The following is a 22,551-nucleotide window of genomic DNA, read 5'->3' as shown; positions in this document are numbered from 1 at the left end:
GTACTTGAAAATGCGACCAGAAACTGATAAAAGTGAGGAAAATTGACATATTATAAATGCGAACCACTCGATATCACCTAACACAGTTATAAAAAATGAGTTTAACAAGATTTTAACTGGAAACTGAGCAGTCAACACATTGACTTTGACTCGGAGTCGAGTCACAACACCATGACTCGGACTCGACCCTCTGGTCGATGACTTGGACTCGGACTTGACTCGGTGGTGAGTTGAAAATGACTCGACTTGACTCGAGTCAAAACTATGAAAGTGAGATTGACTTGTGACTAAGAGCCTCGTAACTTGGTTACAACCCTGGGCTCCAGCCATGGAAGGAAAGGAGAAAGGTTGATTTTTTAGCTCAGAAATGACCCCGAACGCCACTTCTTATATCAACGAGAGCTCAAATTGATATTTGCCTCTGTAACGGATAAGTTATCGTAATTTTATACTTGCTCGCTCACGCATTGGGACAGAGAGTTTGGTTCTCTGGTGGGTCGTGCAAGGGTTTGAAGGTGCATATACCGAGTCCCGACTTGGTAACGAATGCAATGCACGATCCATGAAGGGATTTACTTGAGCCGCTGGAAGATAGATATTCTCACAAAAAAAGGCAAACTTACGAACGCTGTCCATCAATGCTTTAGAATGCATAAAAATTTACTAAATGCCCGTATAGGACTTGTAAATAGGCTACAGTTGCCTAAATTTAATAGTAGCTCACAAACACACGGTGATAATGTTTTGCGGCTCGCAGCGTCTTTTGCTGGTAAAATGCGGCCCGTTATACGAGGGAAGTTGAGAACTCCTGCACTAGTGTATTGCCCATTCGACAACGAGGATATTTCATTTCAGACGACCATTTTAATGATGTGAGTTTTAGCAATAATGAAGCGAAACTGACTCATGTTTTCCCTAAATTAAAAAAAATGCAAACTAGGTTATCAATCATTTGACAAATTAAGAGGTTTCGAGGACCCCAGAAAGTGCCTCGCGGACCCCGGTTGAGAACCACTGCAATAGACCACCCCCTATGCCACTTACCTCGACACATCTATTTCATATCCTAACGGCATCACACCAAAACATGCCATGCTAAGCATGCAATGATTCTAAAATGGTAAACACTTTCATCACAGCAAATTATATAAGTTTGAAGTGCTCTAACGAATTAACAATAAATTAAACACCATTGTCGCTAGTGTAGAAACTCTTAAAATTCAATTATTGTTACATTTAAAATAAAATTGAGTCACGCATACCACAGTAATGTTTGTTTTTTGCGTCACGGCTGTTCATGAGCTGTGTGGCCGTAAATGGTGATAATTAAGTATTCAAATTCAGTTATGGCGATGAAGCGATAAAGGACAAATACCCTATTTAAAGACCTATCGCCTATACAAGCGTTGGTGATGGTTTTCCAATACAATATTCTCAAGCATGATACTAAGCACAATAGAAATAATATATGTCAGTTCTGTGCGGTTCTTGGTCGCTGCGGCATCAATTTCCAGATCGCAATACTTCTATCACGAAGGATATGATCACAGGAGCAAATAGGGTTGTAGCCCCACCATACACCCGAGCAGACCCGTTGCAAAGATCTAGGGAGAAATTGAACTCAGTCAACGAAAAACCAAAGCGCATCCTTTTCTAATCTAATTATGGTTGTTCAGAATTGACCGACTTTCAAAAAGTCTAGGTTTTCAGTCCGTTTCCCATGCCTTATACCTTAAAAACATATTCTGGCTACTTTTTTTGTAATTCATTCCCTGCATCCGCGTGCATGTTGCCGTTTTTTCATGCACCCGAAAAAATCCTCGGAATTAGGGGATTCCCCCGCTGTGACTGACTCCACAGGAATCGCATGTGTTCTCATTGACGTGAAGCGTACGTTCTAGTGTTGATGACGCGCTAGACACGGCAGTGGAATGGGGATCATTGATTAGTCAGGTGTTTTGCTGCTTTGTTGTTGAAGAACTGTGTTTACGATTGAGTTGCGGGACTTACCAGGGGGCTTTTTGACTCATGCTGTTAGCGAGTCTAGCGCAGGACAGGATTAGTGATTATAGTATTGCAGCAGTATTGCATTATTCGATCTAATGGACCTGATACACTTTCCTGTCTACTGGGATAGAAAACAAAGCTTGTAAATGTATTTTCCAGTGACTGTGGAAAACAGCCAATCGGTTGCTCTGAATTTTGTGTTATTTCCTAAGATAGCAATATACTGGTAGGAGTATTTCCAATTTGGGAATAATGGATTTTGCAGAATCAATAACTGGATCTAATCCGGCCGAGCGAGATAGTGTAATGGTTATGCGTCCGGCTTCTCGGTCGGTAGGTCGTGGGTTCGATCCCCGGCCGGGTCAGACCAAAGACTCGAAAATTGGTATCCTCAGCTATCCTGCTAGGCGCTCAGCAATAACGGATAGCATGGAGGAGAAAAAAACGGTGGTGCAGATTAGATGACCTCACCGCCGTATCGCAGCTCCGTCGTCAAAGCATCTCGATGTTGCAGGCGAGAAAGAATATCATTACACTCTCTTGCGCAAATTGTGCAATGTGTGTTTTACCCAAGAGAACTGAAATGTTTCCAACTACGGTATTCTTGGTTGCTTGACCGAGTTAAAGTATCTTTAATTTTCTAGGATTAGCTCTGGTGCGAAATGTCTGGACAAGAAGAAAGCTGGCATCTACTGCAATAGTATCTTATCGAAGAAAACTGGAAGAGAACGATCGCAGACACATCATTGGAGGAGGCCATTACGGTATTGAAGCTGCCCACTCTAAGCCAAGTTCTGCAGCAGTGTGTGCCACACATGTGAGCATTCATCTGCGAAATATGAACCAGGCATTGACGGCTCGTGACAATATCGGGTGGTGGGGCAACGGCTGCCAGGGTTTTCCAACGTAAAAAAGTAACTCTATGATGGTCACATGAATTTCCCGACAACAGTGATTTTAACGTAGGTGCCGCGAGAGGTTTGCCGGTGAGCCGTGACTTGAAGTGTGGTAACAAATGTTTTATTGATTTTTTTTTAATCAGAGAATTAATTTACAAAATGTACGTGAACTAAGAATCGTCCCTATGCTACGAATCAATTATCAGGTCATCCTTAGTAGCATGCGTTATGATTTCATGGTAGAGTTAGAGATTACGCAAATCGATGGGCCCTAATTTTTCTAAGCCCGTCCGCCCGTCCGAAAGTGTTTCGTACACGATCCTGGTGTGTTACGACCACGGAGCTGGTGGTTACGACCAGGTGATAGGCAACCAAAGCGGAGGTATACCCGGCGTACGATTGGATCAATGGATTGGACAATTTCTAGACCTCTAATTTTCGCTCCAAAGGCAACTGCGTAAACTACGTACGGAGCAAAGATTCAATACGATTCATGTTCGCACTTGACTTGACCAGACTAATTCCAATGACTAGATCTCGAGAGAGTGCGTAAGCGTAACTGCAAAGGTCAACGAGTTCGGACACATACGCAATTGTTATCTCATAGATAGGGCCTGTCATATTGAATCCAGAACATCAATTTGAATGGCCTTTGAAGAACTAAGGACAGCAGCCTCGGAACTTCGGTCTCGGAACAACATAGTACATTTTGACCTTGAAACTGGAGATTGTGACACAAAACATATGGCTTACTGTCTATAAGTCTGCTGCGAAATCGCCGTTGGAAAATATATAATCATCAATAAATACATGAATGAAAGCCGTAAACTTAGTATACTGTTACATGGAATCATCGAGAAGTAGCATTCGCAATCTCGTAACCCATTCCGGCATCGTACACTGTCAAAATCAATACAAAGAGACGAACACCGAACTTTGAGTAAAATAGATCGAGGAATAGGCTGATCGAACGATCAGATGTTAGCCGACATCGAAAATGAAATAGCTATCGCATTTGACAGAGAATTGTAAGCAAATGGTTTGAAGGCCACAATTTCACAGTGAAATGGACATTGGTGAACATAAAATTATGTGAATATTTGAATGCGAACCGAGAATCTTAGTTAGCTGTTTCATGCGATCATCGAGATATACCATTGGAAATATCATCACCGATCTCGTTATGGAACGCAGACTAGATTAGCACAGACAGACACCGGCTTTTGAGTGAGATCCGCAATGATGTAGATATAGGCTAAGTATCAGATCAGCGCGCATCTCTACCGTATACTCGACCTCGAAAACGAAATAACTGCCTCAATCATTGAGTGTCAACTTTAAGACTTGGCACCGCGTTCGATACTAAAATCAAGACATACCTTGCAAAAGCTCATGACAGATCTAGGTATGGGACATTGTTAAAACCAATAGAGATCAATAACGGCTTTTGCGTAAATCTGTTAGCGATAAATGGAGAGTCAGCTCTCCCTCGACTTTGGAAACGAAATTACCGCCCAAATAGTTCAGTGACATACTTAAAACTTGTTACAGCGGTCGATACTAACATTAAGACTTACCGTGCCAAATGTCATGACCGCATCTCGGTATGGAACATCGTCAAAATCAATGGAGACCAATACTGGCTTTTGAGTAAAATCTGTTTGCTGTACAATGTACAGTACATGATGGATCAACACACACTGAACTTCGGAAACGAAATTACCACCCTTATCTTTATGTAGCAAGCCTGAAACTTGGAGCAGTGCTTAATACTACCTTCACGACATATCATACCAAGTTTCAAGAATTATCATGGTGCGAAACACCGTCAAAATCGACCTATACCAGCAAAGGTCGACTCAACGCATATTACGGTAACCGAGTTCAGATATAGATACGATTGTTACATCACACCTTAGGGGCAACTAGGCATAGTTGCCCCACTTGCTCGGCCATTTTACGAATAGGAGAGAGTAAATCACCGTTTCTTTATTGTGCGCGGCTTTGAGAGAATAGATAGTGAAATCTTGTTATGAGCGCTACCGGGGCAAGCCGCGGCTAGGCATTCACAAAGCGAAAACACAGAAGAGAATTCGATTTTCACAGAGACTTCGCTATGTATGGGCATTTGCTGTGCGTCTATAAATGGTTAAATTGTTATTGAACAGAAGTTTAGGTGGGGCAATGCCCCAGTTGCTCTATAGGACGAGCCGCCACTGGAACCAGGGCACAGTAAATAAAGTAAAAGGTTTTTGGTTACTGGCTAGCATAAAGACCATCACGAAAGTCAATTGTCATCTAGTGAAATAGTATCAAAGAAAACTAGAAGATCACGGTAGCAGACACAACATTTCCTAGTTGGGCCATCTGAGGAAACAGTACGGGTTCGAAGCTGCCTACTCTTAGGAAAGTTATGCAGTATGTGTTACACCTAAGAGAGCATTCATATGCGAAAAATGAACCAGTGAAGTTACACATCCAGGACGTAGGAGATGAAGTAACAGGTTTTTGGTTACTGGCTGCCACAAAGACCATCACACAAGTCAATGCCATTGAAAGATTAGAGACAGTGTGAAAACAGAAAACAAATGGGAATATGCAGGACAGCAATGTGTAAACAAAGCGACTTTGAAGCCAAGCTGAGTAAGCTATGGGCATAGGAGCGACAATTGAAGTAAGTACACTTCTCTCCGGCGATAAGAAACATGAATACATAACATTTTATCATGATCAAAAGGGTCCGTGATTAGAAACGATTGGTGGCAAAGATACAGTGTTGAAAGTGAAAACAATGCAACAAAATACACGGACCATGAGTGCGAGAGAGTGCACCAGCATCAAGTAGCGAAGCTGAACTTACAGAGCTCATCTATATCTTCGCAGATAGCTGACACTTCCCACAGCAGTGATTTCGAAGTGGTGCAGTCGGCATCTGCTCATTCCTTTAAATTTGTGACTCTAAAAGCGTACGTAAACCTAATCAACGTCAAAGACCTATGCCAGGTTTTTGATCGCTTGAAAGTGAGTGATAATGCTTCTACCATGATTACTGCAGCACTGATTAAAGCTTGCGATGGTGACCCTAATGACTTTCACCTTTCAAGATCTGGAACCTATTGACGACGCATTGCAAATCGTTTTAACATTTCTGAGTCTATTTTTGGTAAAATAGCAAACGATCCACCAAAGCACATTGCATTGCGCTGTGATGGGAAGCTCACTAGGAGTCGTTTAGGAGATCAATTTGAGCCCTTGGCAATGCTGGCATCGTCTACGTATTCCAACACATTTGTGAATAGCAAAGTTCTTAGCATTCGAACTGTGGAGAGTGCTACAAGAAAAGCACAGGCTAATCCGTCATTTGAACCGCTATAACTTTATAATTTAACAAAAAATGTAAGAGCTCGTGTTTGACAAAACATCCTCAAACAATGGAAAAATTAAAGGTGGGGTTCTGTTACTTGAAGCATTGATAAACAAGGAAGTTTTCTACAGTGCTTGTCGCCATCATATTCGTGAACTAGTCATCCGGGAGCTCTGGAAGTGAAGTGTGTGTTTGGATCGGCGACCACAGGTCACGAAAACACAGATTGTAATACTTTCCAAGAAGTGGAAAGATATTGGTCATTTAAGAAGCTCTAAAACACTTCAGTTTGATGAAGGCAGCTGATTGGCGATGAAAGCTGATGAAGCAAAGCAAGAAATAAATCTACAGCATTGCTAAGGCTTTACAAACAGCGATTGTTAGACCATTTCATGAGAATCATAGGCCCATTTACATGGCAGTTAAAGACAGCTTCGAAGCTGACTGGTCGATCCAACTCTCTCGCATTCGATGAAGAGAAAAAGGCAAACTGCTTCATGTCAATTCGAGCTCCGGACAGTAAAAATGTTTTTGTAACGGCTTTGAGCTGTTGAGCGCTCATGGAATTTTAATCGCGCGCGCTGCCTCATCTCTGCTGCGAGTGATCTCGTCATCTGGTTCATCTTCTCACTTGTTACAGGGAAATCGGGCAAGCGTTGCCCATTCCGAAAAATTGCAACAGTCTTGTTTTAAATTTATCATGTTCATGATGTTGTTCATGTGATACAGTAGTAGGTATTATACATGGTACGGTGGTCTGCCTGCAATGCCAGAAACAATTTCACTGAAATTTTCCCTCCAATTCATCACTTCATTGGCACTACAGCGCACCGGTATTGCTCACAAGACTATGTATTACCAATCTCTTATTTCCATGCTTCCTTCCTGGCAATGAAGTATAGCGTAATGGTATGTTCCATTGTTCCATTGAAACACCCTTGGTTGACTGCAGGCTCCTCTTCCTCGCTAGGACGCAGTGTTTTTGAAAAGCATAGAACAACTCTTCGTACACAACGCCCCCTTGGCCAATATTCCAGGTACGAGACGAACCTCCGCACACACCCCTATGACCTCCTGACACCTCTGTAAAAATCTCAGACGGCATCAAGGAATACAATCTTGCAAGCCATTATTACTTCAGATGTCATGGTACTTCCTTGTATTACATTAGGTCCATAAAAGTCATCTAATTCGATGTACATGTAGGCCTAAATGTGTTTATAAACGTGGGTAAATTAAACCTCGCTTGCTAAGAATGCTGTTCGTAATAATTACCAGGGTGCGAAAACTCAATAGTGCATGTCAGTCAACGTCTATGAAAAGCGTTGGTGACGATTTGAGATCTAATACGCCTTGTTCAAAATCGAAAGACATGACCCCATAACCTCTAGCCTATTTACCGCACAAATATAGACATTAATTAATGGATTTCCAACACTGTTTTCTGAAGGGCATAACGCCCCCTTTTTCTCTCAGTCTCCCAAATCACCCAGTCTGTAGCTAGCGCGCTCTTTGAGGTCGCTAACGCCCCACAGGGGGCGCTGACGCCAACTTTGGGACTCGCTGGTCTGGAACATGGGTTCTCTAACCTTTTTAGCTGCCTACCCGTTCGATTTATTTGCGCGAATGGCGTACCCCTTACTATAATGTAGCATAAAGAGTGCGCAATTGAAGAGATAAAAAAACAAACTATGCATTTGCACTTTCAAACAACATTCCACATGTTTAATCCGATGGATGAACGAGATCGACGTCTCTATACTTGACGTGTTTTGGACAGGCAAACGCGTTAATTATGTTGAGTCAACAGTCTGGTACGGAATTTTTTCTTCATCGTGCGCAGTGCATATTCTTAAAAAAACCTTATTCGCAACTAATTGGTGTAATGTAAACAGATATATTTTATTATTCCCATCGAGAAGACGACTCGTTGGAGAGGTGGACGAAACACTCGTAGGGTTTTTGTAGCTTACTGCCTCCTCACCAGCACCAGACGTACGATGAATACATATATGGTAACAGCGATACCCAATCACAGACAATCCAAGAATGCAGTTTATCGAAGAATTATGTAAACAGGGCGCTTCTTCGAGTCAGCTAGGAATTTTCACGTGATGTCACGTCAGACGGCTTAAACTTCAAGTAAAACTGATCATGTAATGAGTCCTATAGACTCCAAATTACTGGTTACTATACACTCTCTTATCCTTTGTTCCTATTAGATATTCGGCATCTTCATAAGGGATTAGAGAATAAACCTTTCAATTAATTGTGTTTGGCGTAAATTCAGTAGGATGTGTGGGGAAGTATAGAAATATCGAAAAGAAAACAAGCAAGCCCATTAAGAAATATCCGGTTATTGATTGTGACAGCTTCGATTCGCTATTCATGCCAATATTGTGGATTGAAACAACGAAACTATTACTGATCGCGCGTCATATACGGATGTAACACACACGGAAGTGTATAGTGGTCATATTTTATTATGTTTGTTTAATCATAACTCCATAACCCGTAGAGTAGGCTATATTAAATACATTGTATTCTCCTCGTAGGTCTTTTTGTAACACAAAAAATATCAATTGTGAATGAACTGCAGGATCTCATTGGCATTGGTACCACAGTGCCAATACATTGTTCGGGGATACCGATTGTGAGAAGAATATAGTGTAGCAGCCCTGGTGCTGCTTTCAACCTTGTTAACATTGCATCTGAGTTCATGGACTGTGCACGTGGTTTTTTGTGATCGTGATATTCTCTCTTTCTGGCCTGGACGTCGTGCTGGCTAGTCGTGAGACCGCCGGCTTAATGCCGTATTATGTTGTGGTGTCGACACGTTGTAGTTAGCTTGTGAAGCTCCGTAATAAAGCATTACCAATTCCAAGACCGGGCCGTTACAATAGCTTCCCGAAGATTTGCAGCAATCACATCATGTCATTTATTCCTATATTGTAAATGCGATATAGGATGCAAGAAATTTATCCTGACAAGCTCTAATACAGAAGCGATACGCGCGCCCCAGATATACCTGCTGGTATGCTCAAAATAAGATGCACTTGTTATAGGGTTGCATTTAAAACGAAAATCAATTTAAAACACACATGTTTGAAACTTGTTTTATTGCTGTTGTTTTTTTGTTGTTTTGTCTGTTTTAGGCATGACGTCTCAATTGATTGACATCGAGAATGGAAAATATTAGGTAAATATGGCTCCTTCAATGAAAAATGCTTCCCACAAAAATAAACTACGTCCTTTCCTTTCCGTACCCATGGCTCGCGAGCCCATTTATGACTCTTTTGATGGTATGATATGCTTCTTTGATAAATTACTGATTTGTCACTTACTTAGTGTCTTATTTGTTATTTGCCGATCAATTATGCTTGTGGTACCTGAGACAAAGCTTTGTAGGATCTAAAAGTGGCTTATCAGGGAGCGTCAAAAGCTGACAACTCCTCGTAAATATCGTAAAATTTGTGTCAAATAATGCAGGCTGGAATAATTGATCATTTACCAGTCCAATATAATCGATTTCCATTCTATAATAGTGAACACACTTTCAATGATTTCTAGGTATTCATAGGACAAATGTTATCCATCGAGATCGATACCAAATTTGTATTGTTGTTTTGCTCTAAAATCCACATCTTGATTACCTTAAGTTTCAAAATTATCACATGGCTCTAACGGAAAGAAAGATGATAGTTTGCAAATGGTTCCCGAACCCTGTTTTCCGTTGTATCGGATGCTCAAATGTAACGCAACCGATTTGATCAGTGTCAGCATTGTAACCAGTGTTGGGATCAAGTCACTACCTTCGAGTCACGAGTCATCTCGAGTCATTGAACATTTTGACTCGAGTCAAGTCGAGTCAAGTCGAGTCAAGTCGAGTCAAGTCGAGTCAAGTCGAGTCAAGTCGATTCAAGTCGAGTCAAGTCGAGTCAAGTCGAGTCAAGTCGAGTCAAGTCGAGTCAAGTCGAGTCAAGTCGAGTCAAGTCGAGTCAAGTCGAGTCAAGTCGAGTCAAGTCGAGTCAAGTCGAGTCAAGTCGAGTCAAGTCGAGTCAAGTCGAGTCAAGTCGAGTCAAGTCGAGTCAGGTCGAGTCAGGTCGAGTCAAGTCGAGTCAAGTCGAGTCAAGTCGAGTCAAGTCGAGTCAAGTCGAGTCAAGTCGAGTCAAGTCACGAGTCAAGTCACGATTCAAGTCAAATTGAATTTTCGAAGTATGAGTGATGATGCAAAGTCATTACATTTTGCTTTGGTGTAGGACAGATAAATGGTCTTTTATCTTGAATCAAACAACGAATATACAGTTAAATATACATGCAAAAAGGTGTTGCATCGCTCACGCACACGAAGAATTGCCAATAAACTACGTAAGTAACTGCGTAGCTAGATGCTACAGCCTGTTATTATCAGCCAATAAAGTGGATCGAATACGAAGCCTCGAGAAGTTGAACAAATTCACGTGGTACTATACACTACCCATCTACACATCCGTGAGAATATCAACGCATAAACTATATATTCGCTCGATTTAAATCATACAAGAGTGTTGGTAAAGGTGAGCACTGCGCAATGTAAGCACTAAGCCGCCTAAGAAACAAAGATGCGTTTCTATGAGATTAATCTATTGCTACTACGACAACGTAAGTTGTGATCGTTTCGTTTGCAGTCAATATATTTGTGATGTAACAATGGAGGATCAGCGAAACGTACAATCGTTGAATAACTGGTTGCTCTCTCAGTCCACATTTCTGAAGCGCCGAGCCAGGTCAAGTCAAGTCATTTTTGCAAAGTGACTCGAGTCAAGTCAAGCCATACGAAAAAGTTGACTCGAATATGACTCGAGTCAAGTCATCACTCGAGTCATCCCAACACTGGTTGTAACACCAGTGTTCACGCAGAATATGTAGCGCAGACGACGAATAGAATGTAGTTAACTTTGATATTGTACCTCAATGACGTCACGTATTTTCGATTATTACGTAACAGTTGACATCGACGTATGGCTCTTCGGTAATTACTATTGAAAGTTTAGGGCAGGGCTTCTCAACCCGCCGCCCGCAGACGTTCATTTTACGGCCCGCGACGGCTTTCCTCATGAACGCAATTACTAGTTGCACGGAATTGTTACATGTTGATTTAGCTACTTCACTCTCTTATCGAACCGTCTCTGTTTCATTTGATTACTCATTCTTTGATGTGTTCGGGATTCTTGATACATGCTCGAGTTTAGATTGTAGCAGTGTTGGGATCAAGTCACTGCCTTCGAGTCACGAGTCATTTCAAGTCATTGCACATTTTGACTCGAGTCAAGTCAAGTCAATCGATTTTCGAAGGTGACTCGAGTCAAGTCAAGTCACTCGAATTTTGGAGGTGACTCGAGTCAAGTCGAGTCAAGTCAAGTCAAGTCACGAGTCAAGTCACAATTCAAGTCAAATTGAATTTTCGAAGTATGAGGCATGATCACGTCATTGCATTTTGCCAGCTGTCTGAAATAGAGATTGAGTGGTCATTGATTTTGAACCGATGGACGAATATATAGTCAAATATACACGCAAGAAGGCGCTATATCGCTCACATATACGTAGAACTGCTAAACTATGTCAGTAATTGTATAGCCACAGTTTATAGTCACCAGCCAAAATAGAGAAACGAATTGATAATATGCAATACACTACACATTTACAAATTGATATGATACAATCCGAGCCTGCGCCAATGGTTGAGGACCATATGAACTATATTCGAATTCAATTTCAATAAAACAAGGGGTTTGGAGGTAAGAACACAGAACAGAAATAGACATTTTACTATCAAATTACTTCACCATACTAGTTTACGACAACGTAAGCTGTAAGCTTCGATCACTTCGTTTGCGGTCAATTTATTTGTGAGAGTACAATGGAGGGTCCGTAAAATGCACGATAATTGAATGATTGTTGATTGTTCGCTCTCACAAGTCACAATAGCGTTTCGCGAACAATCCGAACATATGCAAGATGCAGTGATTTTTATCGACACTGATTACTTGATGACTTGAAATTGACTCGTCAATTTTGCTCCGAGACACGAGTCAATCCACATTTTTGATACGGCGAGTCAAGTCAAGTCAAGTCATTTTTGCAATGTGACTCGAGTCAAGTCAAGTCATACGAAAAAGCTGACTCGAGTCTGACTCGAGTCAAGTCATGACTCGAGTCATCCCAACACTGGATTGTAGTGCGGGGCGGATCGACAAATTCTCTGGTCCGGCTCCGATCCGGCTCCGGCCATATCAGGAAAAAGTACTGATCCGGGGTGCAGACTAGATGACCTTGCTATAAAGGCCGTATCGCATCTCCGTCGTCAAAGCATCTCGATGGTGCAGGCGAAAAAGAATACCATATCTCTCTCTCCGGCCAAAAATGAAACGGTCCTGCCGGAAATCCGGCCCAACACGGTACGGTGGTTCCGTGAATTTAAAAATATGTCTTGCCGCGCATCTTTTCGCACTGGCTTGGCGGTTACTTGCGTGTTGTTAGTTGGTAGTTATTTAGCTACAAACGTCATGCTTATCTATAAGATTCCGGCCTTATCAAGAGAGTACTGATACGGCTCCGATCCGGCCCGGTCAAAATTGAAAAAATCCGGCCGGATATCCAATCCGGTTCCGGTCCATGCTCCGGATTATTAGATTGTTATTGTTTTGAACCGGTTTCCTGCCGGACTCTGGTTCAAGGGAATCCCGCTGCGTAGTACGCTCACAGCAAATGATTTAAACAGAATCAAGAACAAGGAACGGGAAATTAAACGTCGAAAACTGGGCTGGTCACTCTGAAACAATGAATTTTCTTTCTCGGAAAGAAAAGGAAAACCAATGTGTCATAATGGACGATTTTCATTTTTGCTCTCGGGCGCCGCCATCTTGGCCTATGGTTGGCCAGAGCTGAATCGAGCTTCATAGGCGCAGGTGGCTGTTTTGGAGTAGGTTACTTTATTTAACGCCGTGCGTTTTCGCTTTATGGTAGTTCCGCGTTTTGGTGCAAAATAAGTATTGATAACATACTCATCAATCACTATACAATGTTTTTGAGCGAAAAACCGAGCTGGTTTACAGTCGTTGTACAAAGCTTTCTTGTGTCGGAGTGTGACAACTTTTCACTCACAAAAGTCGCGGAACAAGTAAGGCCCTGTGGATATGCAGCTGTATCAGTTGTATCACGCAAGTATCAGCTGTATCACTCAGGTATTAGCTGCATCACTCAAGTATCAGCTGTATCACAGCCAGGGCGGCAATGACTCTAGTCATGATTTTCTGATGACTTGACTCGACAGCTGTATATCCACAAGACCAACAAGTAATACCAGATAGACTTTTAGGCCATAGAATAACCCTATCTGTGAAATAGTTGGTCATAACGCATATAAAGTAGTGAATTTATTCGACTAATAATCTTTACGTTTTATGTTTACAGGTCGATTTGCAAAGTACCGTTTAACAAAAAAATATATAGCTTATTTTATATAGCATATAGCAAATCGGAACAAAAAATATATAGCCTATTTTATATAGCTTATAGCAAATCGGATATGAATGCAGATAAGTGAACGCGGACTGTGAAAGGAAGATCCCATTTGCACTGTTGCGTTCCAAAATGCAACAATGCCTCAAGAATGACGATGAATTTATCTTTTCACAGGTTTCCTGTTGAAGAAGAAACAAGGAAAAAATGGGTACAAAACATTCGGCGTGAAGTTGGGCCAAATTCCACTCACTCTTTTTGGTACTGCTAATCAGTTGTGGTGTGTGGCATGTCTTCTCACTAACTTCAGGGGCGCGTTGTTTTGAATTTTCCTGCCATGTAACTTTTCTCCATTACTTTTTATGTAGTTTCTAATGAATCTGGGACAAGGTCCTTTGTTATTCCTAATATGCTATTATATTTTGCAATTTGGAAACTAGTAACTTGGCATGTAATTTGTCTGAATTTCGCAATCTAAAACTGGTAGCATGTAGGCTAATTTGTTTGAATTACTTTTCATGTAGTTTCTAAGGAATCTGGAACGGGGTCCTGCATAGTTCGTAGTATGCTATTAGATTAGGCAATTTGGAAACTAGTAGTACCTTAGAATGTAATTTGTCTGAATTACTTTTCATGTAGTTTCTAAGGAATCTGGAACGGGGTCCTTATTCATAGTTCGCAGTGCTATTATATTTGGCAATTTGGAAACTAGTAGTACCTTAGAATGTAATTTTTCTGAATTACTTTTCATGTTGTTTCTAAGGAATCTGGAACTAGGTCCTTTATTGTTCCTAATATATGCTATTATAGTATTCTGATTGACATGTTCTATCTGCGCTGCTCTATCAGCACTGCCAATTGTCTCTCTCTTCGCAGCTAGCGATCGCAAGGTCTGAACGAAACGTTATTACAAGCTTCACAATAACGGTTCAATGACAATGCGTATACTAACAAATCCTCTAGCACACTGAAGTGAAGATCCAGTGTTGGGATCAAGTCACTACCTTCGAGTTTCGAGTCATTGCACATTTTGACTCGAGTCAAGTCAAGTCAATCGATTTCGAAGGTGACTCGAGTCAAGTCAAGTCACTCGAATTTCGGAGGTGACTCGAGTCAAGTCGAGTCAAGTCAAGTCAAGTCAAGTCACGAGTCAAGTCACAATTCATGTCAAATTGCCTTTTCGAGGTGTCAGGCGTGATTACGTCATTGTATTTTGTTAGCTGCCTGAAAGACAGATTGGGTGGTCATTGATTTTGAACCGATGAACGAATATACAGTTAAATATACACGGAAGTAAGGCGCTGTATCGCTCACATATAAGTAGAACTAATAATAAACTACGTAAGTAATTGCACAGCCTCAGTTTATAGTTACCAGCCAAAATAGAGAAGAGAGAAACGAATTGATAAGATGCAATACATTACCCTTTTGCAAATTGATATGATACAATTCGAGTCTGCGCCAATGGTTGAGAACTATATAAACTATTTTCAAATTCAATTTCAATAAAACAAGAGGTTTGGTTAAGTTAAGAACACAGAGCGGAAATAGACATTTTGCTACTAAACTACTTTACTATACTAAAGTTTACGACAACGTAGGCTCTGTAAGCTTCGATCACTTCGTTTGCGATCAATACATTTGTGAGAGAACAATGGAGGCTCAGTAAAACGCACGATCATTGAATGATTGGTCGCTCTCACGGGTTACACCAGCGTTGCGCGAGCAATCCGAACATATGCAAGATACAGTGATCTTTATCGACACCGATTACTTGATGACTTGAAATTGACTCGTGAATTTTGTTCCGAGTCACGAGTCAATCCAGATTTCTGATATGCCGAGTCAAGTCAAGTCAAGTCATTTTAGCAGAGTGACTCGAGTCAAGTCAAGTCATACGAAAAAGTGACTCGAGTCATCCCAACACTGGAAGATACACACAAGTCTTGAGTCATGGTTGACTGCTATTCTATCATAGCATGCAATCCTCTCATTTCCCATCTGTTCAATAAATATTCAACTTTTGACAGTTCTGTGCGTTATTTATATTGACGAATTAGGCACGTAGACAATGGACGAGTTATTGACATTTGCTAGAAACTAGCCAGTTATGAACAGCTATCCGGGGCACAACTGGAAGTGAGGGGTTTGGTGCATGAGAACACCATGGAGACCAAAGTATAAACCCGGTAAAATGAAAGATCTCCGGGTCGCCATGACCCTTTCATATTCAGCAAATGGGTTGGGTGTCACTGACAGTTCTAGGCAGTTCGTTATCAGATCGTGAAATAATGTCCATCGTTCCATGGTCCACGACGTTGTGGTTGGTCAATATGGCACATCTGCACCTGGAAAATAAGAATATGCGGCAGCATTTTGTACTCGTATTCAAAGCTTCGTATAATTCGTTATTATTTGTGAACAATTTAACTGCTTATACTTAACTCTACAAGTTAATATAAGTTATTGCTGTACATCGCTCAACACTGTGCAGATACCGAGATGATCAAACTCATTACTGATGCTACTTGCGAAGTCATTACTACTAGTTCTCAAATAAAAATACGGAAGGCAGGTGAGAGCCAACAACTGAACTACTTGAAAATATCTACCAGCGACCTATGCTGGTGTAAACTTCTACATACCTCTAAAATCTGTTATATATGGTAAGACTCAGCGAATAATTTATATACTTTATCTTTGTTATTTCCACTGCCCCTCGATTCACTGGCAATCCTGTCTACGTCAGCAAAACTGAACGTGGGTAAACCCGTCAACAATATACTAGTTCCATACTCTCGGTTCGATTACTGTCTAAAATGTTCCTGCCATTTGTGACATTGGAGATAAACATTGGCATCAGTGCATTTTGGCAAAATGCAGTTCAACGCATAAGGATTATCAAACAACTAGTGAATAAATAGGGTCCTGATTTTGCTAGCAATGACATGAAATCATTCATAAGGGCTGTAGCAATAACTAAGAACTCGCAGTAAAGCGTCGCCGGAAGGGGAAAATAATGAGATTGCCTCTGCTGACAATGCTAGCCTTATGGAGGCGAAATCAGTCTGGCCATCCGGCCACAAGGGGCGCTAAAGCGGTGAGAATCGTCCATTGTCGTAACAGTTGTCGTAATGATGCGTTAAAGCTTAAAATGGTACCACGACAGTTGCTTCTGGACTTATACATACAACCTGATCTTAAATAAAACGCTGCTACCTATGTGTCAAGCCCAGCAATCCATATTTCGAGGCATTGTTAAAATTCCCGACGACGTTACAGACGCATCCTTCAAGATTGCTTGGAATATTGTTAAACCCACGAAATCTACTTGAGAAGGCGTCTTTCATTAAAACTTTGCCTGTGGGAATATTTGCTGTTACCGGAACTTAGCAGCAAGGACAACATCACGTGACAAATCTCGAAGCTACAGTTGTCTGATTCAACCGTGGCCAGCGGAGTACCAGCAATGCCAGTCGATCTTTTACCGCATGTACTGAGACACGATGGCGCGTAGAGTACTTTAGTCTCGCATTGGACGAATCCACTGATTCCACATACATTGCAGAGCTAATTATCTAGGTGCATTGTATCAGAGTGGACACATTTCCAGACGTAATGATGGCAGGGCAAACGTGGGGAGGGACCAGCGAAAAACATCAACATGACAAATCCGACTTCTGTAACTATATTGCAGAGCACCAGCCATGGAAGGAAAAGAGAAGGGTTGATTGGTTTGCTCAGAAATGACCCCAAATGTCACACTTCTCATATAATTGAAATCTCAAAGTGACAATGGCCTCTGTAACGAAAAAATTACCGTAATTTCATACTTGTTAGGTCAGGCATTCAAACGGAGAGTTCGGTTCTCTAGTGGAATGGTTTGAGGGTGCATATACCGACTTGGCAACGAATGCAATGCACGTTCCATGAAGGGATTCACTTGCGCCGCTGGAAGAAAACATATTCTCTCAAAAAACATCCACTGCAAACTTACGAACGCTGTGCATCAATGCTTTAGAATGCGTAACAAATGTACTAAATGCCGTATACGATTGGTAAATAGGCTACTGTTGCCTAACTTTAACAGTAGCCCACAAATACATGGTAATAATGCACTGCGGCACGCAGCGTCTTTTGCTGTTATAATGCGGCCCGTTATACAAGGGAAGTTGAGAACCCCTGGCTTAGGGTATATATGACTCGTTTTGTCGAAAAAGGTTCCCGACCACTGGTACATAGAATATATTATGTGCAACGTATATAAATGTCCCATTCATTTGTAAATTATATAGAATGAAATTAGTATGATGAAAATGTGAAGGAAGTGTATTGACGTTTGCAAAGCCTAACAGGGTATTTTCATTTCAACTAACAGAGTGCTGAATTGACACTTGTGTCTTCAATGTAGCTTTCTATGAAGCTTATCTGAACAATCGAATTATTCGGTTTAACACAATGTTGCATCTTTGTGAGTTCATGACGCAATATATGCCTACATTCAGTTCAATATCCACTTAGGCTACATGATTAATTTTATCGACAATAGCACATTATGGAAAGTGTAGCATCTCGACTGTCGTGGGACATGTAAACAATTCATATTATATTGCTGAATAGGACAAAAGGTTTGGTATAATTGAATTTGGATTCCTCACATATGGACATTGACCGAGCACTCTATGTGATTGCGATTCATTGCGCCACTTCCGGAGTTAATGAATAGGCTAGCAAAGATTTAGTGGTGAGGTACTTTAATATGCCCTATCAATGATGAAGCTTTTAGGAGTTGTGGTATATTTATTTGCGGATTTAGCAGCACCAACCAAGATTTCCACTAATTCCGCACTGATATCGTAGTGGTATAACACCAGTAACACCGGTATGTTGTGGGTTCGAGTCCGATCGAGGTCGACTCCAGAATACCTACATAAGTGTTGGAGGTTTATTAATGCTCCTCTTCGCCATCTCATTCGTCTAAGCCAGGGGCGGGCAACATACGGCCCGTGGGAAGGGATTTTGTCCGCCCCGCGGACAGTTTTCCGTCTTACGTGACAATGTGGCCTGCGGCCCTAAGTCGGCCGATATTCCCCACTGCTTGCTTACTACGTCAAATTTTAGTGACTGTATGTTATTATATACGTATATGCGCAGCGTGTGAAAGTGGAGCTTACGCGTGAGTTCGTCGAAGCGGGAAGACTTGCGTTATCGGCATTTATTTACTCAGTCCTAATGTCGTTTGTAGTAATCATTGGGTTTGTCGACTGCAATGGTCATTTACACCAGGCCGATATTTCTTTTTTTGATTCCGTAGCCGCCGACTTGTAGCACGGCACACTTCTAGGCTTTTGTAAGACACCGCTTATGCTAGGGGTCGCCCACTCAAAACGGGTCGCGGGCCACTTTTCAAATTTGGTAGAGGATGCGGGTCGCATGAATCGAATATCGAGAATAAATAGGTCACACAGTTGAACAACGACGCTATCTCGTCACCTACTCAACCCTAATGAATTGATATCTTGGTAAATTTGGGGTACCGGACTTATCGAACTCCCTGAAATCTTGATTAGCGATTGCACCGTGTGTTGATTGATCAGATTGAAACAGACATGGCGGCCCTCTATGACGATGCTATTCTCAAATCCACATTGTCCTCGTCACTATCGGCGAGAAATGACTTTGAAGTTACATTGCTGTCATTGAAATAAATTCATTAAATACGATATATTCCTTGCATATGTGGATGGCGAATAATGTATCGATTGAGCAATCCGGCCGCCAAGTACTTAATTTTCCTATATCCGGCCCGCCGACTAGTGAAGTTTCCCGCCCCTGGCCTAAGCGGTGCCTTAAAAAGCCTATAGAAGTGGGCCTTGCTACAAGTCGGCAGCCAGGGAATCAAAAATAAGGAATATATGTCTGGCGAAAATGTCCATTGTAGTCGACAAACAGCATGAATACGAGAAATAACAACAATCAACCTTCCACACAGCCAGAGGTGGTCAAAGTAGTCAAGAAAGCTACTCGAATAGAAGTAGAAGTAGCGACGAAAAAATCTACTCAAGTACGAGTAGAATAATTTCTTCCATGAGCAACCTAAAACTACTTGAAGTAAAAGTAGAATTGACTGACTTTAAAAGTACTCAAGTAAGTAAGTAGTTGTGAAAACGATCCTAATTCGTTCACATGGATTGTGAAAAGGTGCAAATTGAGCTATGCGAAGTGACGAGCTTGATTCTTATTGATGCATACCAGCAGGTATCCAATTTTCGATAGCATAAGCATTGGTCCACATCATGGGATGAAAATTATAGTATTGATATGTAAATGCGATACTAATCCTCTGTTTACTCAAACAGCACGTTTCAGAAAATATCATGGTACTGCGAACTCCCCCATATTATAAGGCCTGTAGTTTAGTCGAATAGCAATACAGAGATGTTGTGTTGGATGCAGTGTAAACACTTTGTGCGATTAGTGAACGTTAATAAAAATATGGTGGACCGTAAAATGCTATATTGTGTAGCTTTATTTCTGGAAATTGAAGACATTACTGCACTTGTTTCTATACTTCAACATGTACGTTATCCAGACAAAAGAACTGATATAAATTAGAAATCAAAACATATGGTACTGGGAATTGAAAGTGAATTATAAATCTAAAAACGGAACTTGTATTTAATGTGTTTAGTCCAGAAAGTTTCAAAGGTTGGTATGCTAAAACAGCGCTAAAACGAAAAAAAGTATTGAGTCCACTTTTCCAGATTAGGACACGCCATGGACAGCTTGATTACAATACGATAAGTAAATGCTAGATTGCGAAACATCAGTTTACAACGTTATGATAAGCCATATATACTGTGATGAAATACTTTGTATGGCGAAGGGCGACAGTGCGGTGTGAACGGAACCACGCCAACCCGCTTCCTAAATTGTATATTACGATACTTTCGCGAAATCATACTGGTTACTCCGCATTCACTGCGCACGAAGCGCGACGAAAATTCTGGGCTTAACTCAACTTTTATGAAAATTAAATGTCGATACTCCGTGAAAACAGCCCCGAGATTTCTCAGGCTATCTTCCTGATTGGAGGATTAAACTACTTCTACTTGACAAACTGAAAATAGCGAAAAGTAAGTAAGAAGATCACAAAATATTATGAAGTAGAAGTAGAAGTAGTGAAATTCAGATCTACTTGAGTAGAGGAAAACTACTTGAGTACTTCGAAGAAGTAGAAGTACTTCGTTACTGACCACCTCTGCACACAGCTCAGTTTCCAGTTTTTGAAAGACCACGAGGAACATATTTATCACTGCCTGTCACAACTACCGACTTACTTGAACAGATTTCAAGCCAGCCAATTCTACTTCTACTTGAAGTAGCTTTAGGTTGCTTGTTTAAGCACTTGTTTGATTTATTTTTGAGTAGCTTTCTTGACTACTTCGAGCGCATCTGGTTATAATTGTGGATTACGTCTTCACACAGGGAGTAAACAAAATGTGTCTATCAGTGAATGTCACTAATCGATGGATAAGCGATGAACCTTGTAGCAAACGAAAAATCACGTTTTTGTAATATTTTCCCTGCAGTGATGATTGATTGTATTAGAATAGTATTGTGTGTAGTTTACTGAATCGGTGCGGGAATTGAAAACGTAACAGTGGCACACCAAACAAATGCCGGCACACAAATCCAAATCCGTCATCAACATTCGTATCACCTATAGTGCCATGCGTTCGTATCGTCGAATCGATTAATTCGGATACAGGATAGCCCGGACGCTTTATTCGGCCGAAATGCTCGAGAATGGAACAACAGCATAAATTGCACATCAAAAACTCCGATTGATTAGGACAATTTTTCGCTTGATTCGGACAGAGGTTCGCAATTCTTATGAGTGATTTATGGTGTAGCGATGAAGACATAATTGGCAATGACATGATAAGAGGCCGTGCTAGCTTCATGGCCGCTTTTAACTCATTATACCATTGCGTCCTTCTTGACGAACAAAATGGAAAAGAACTACCGCTTCTGACCTTGCAGCATTGCTTAGTATTGTATTTGAAGAACTACTGTGTGCCTACTATTTCAACCCCATATCGATGTGTTACTGAGCGAATACTATACAGTATTTTTGCTGAATTGTTTGGTATCGACTGTACAATAGCCTACAACTAACTTGAAATATAGTCTACCTCTTTCACTGCGTCTTATTCATTCAGTGCCAACTAATGCGGTATATGACTGCTCGAATTCATATATTAGGCCTACGAAACAGTGCAGTATTTATATTGCCTTGGCTGCATGTACCCGTGACCTTGTGACGACCATTCGATTTTCAGCTTGATTCGGTTAAAAGCGGGCGGAATCAAAATGTCGGAATTAAGTGAAGGCGACTGTACTTCAAATATCAGTCACTATAACTTGGGCAAATACAAATCAAATCTCACAAACTTGTTTTCAGCTCTACGGAGCTCTCGGGAGGGTGGAAATACGCGTGAAAGCGAACGGATGCGACTTGCTACACTCTTTCCCTCTCTGCTCCTCATCTTTCCTCGTCACTCTTCCCTCTCGTGACGCATGGGTATGAGGAGAGAAGGAGTCGGGCGACTTAACGGATCGTGTATGTATTTCCTGCTTATTATTCTCTGAGATGCGTAATTGCGTCCGTCGTAGCTGATGGGATGCATGTGCAATTCAAGCATGCGACATCATAGTATACTATCATAGCCAAGGCCCCGATGGGACCGGTTGTGCGTCCGACAAATCATTGCTCAA

General features: G+C 41.3%; 1 long non-coding RNA gene across 1 annotated transcript; it reads left to right on the top strand.

Annotated features, from left to right (window-relative positions):
• The first annotated feature begins 13,100 nt into the window (after positions 1-13,100).
• LOC145437713 (uncharacterized) lies at positions 13,101-14,945 on the top strand. The gene is made up of 3 exons (XR_013914724.1): positions 13,101-13,740; positions 13,783-14,316; positions 14,548-14,945. It is a non-coding gene; the product is annotated as an uncharacterized LOC145437713 (long non-coding RNA).
• The last annotated feature ends 7,606 nt before the right edge of the window (positions 14,946-22,551 follow it).

The sequence above is a fragment of the Botryllus schlosseri genome, chromosome 4, assembly GCF_051294905.1.
Source record: "Botryllus schlosseri isolate E-star chromosome 4, Bs_hap1, whole genome shotgun sequence".
Lineage (NCBI taxonomy): Eukaryota > Metazoa > Chordata > Ascidiacea > Stolidobranchia > Styelidae > Botryllus > Botryllus schlosseri.
The sequence above is the reverse complement of the archived record's forward strand: the minus strand, read 5'-3'. Positions and strand labels throughout refer to the sequence as shown.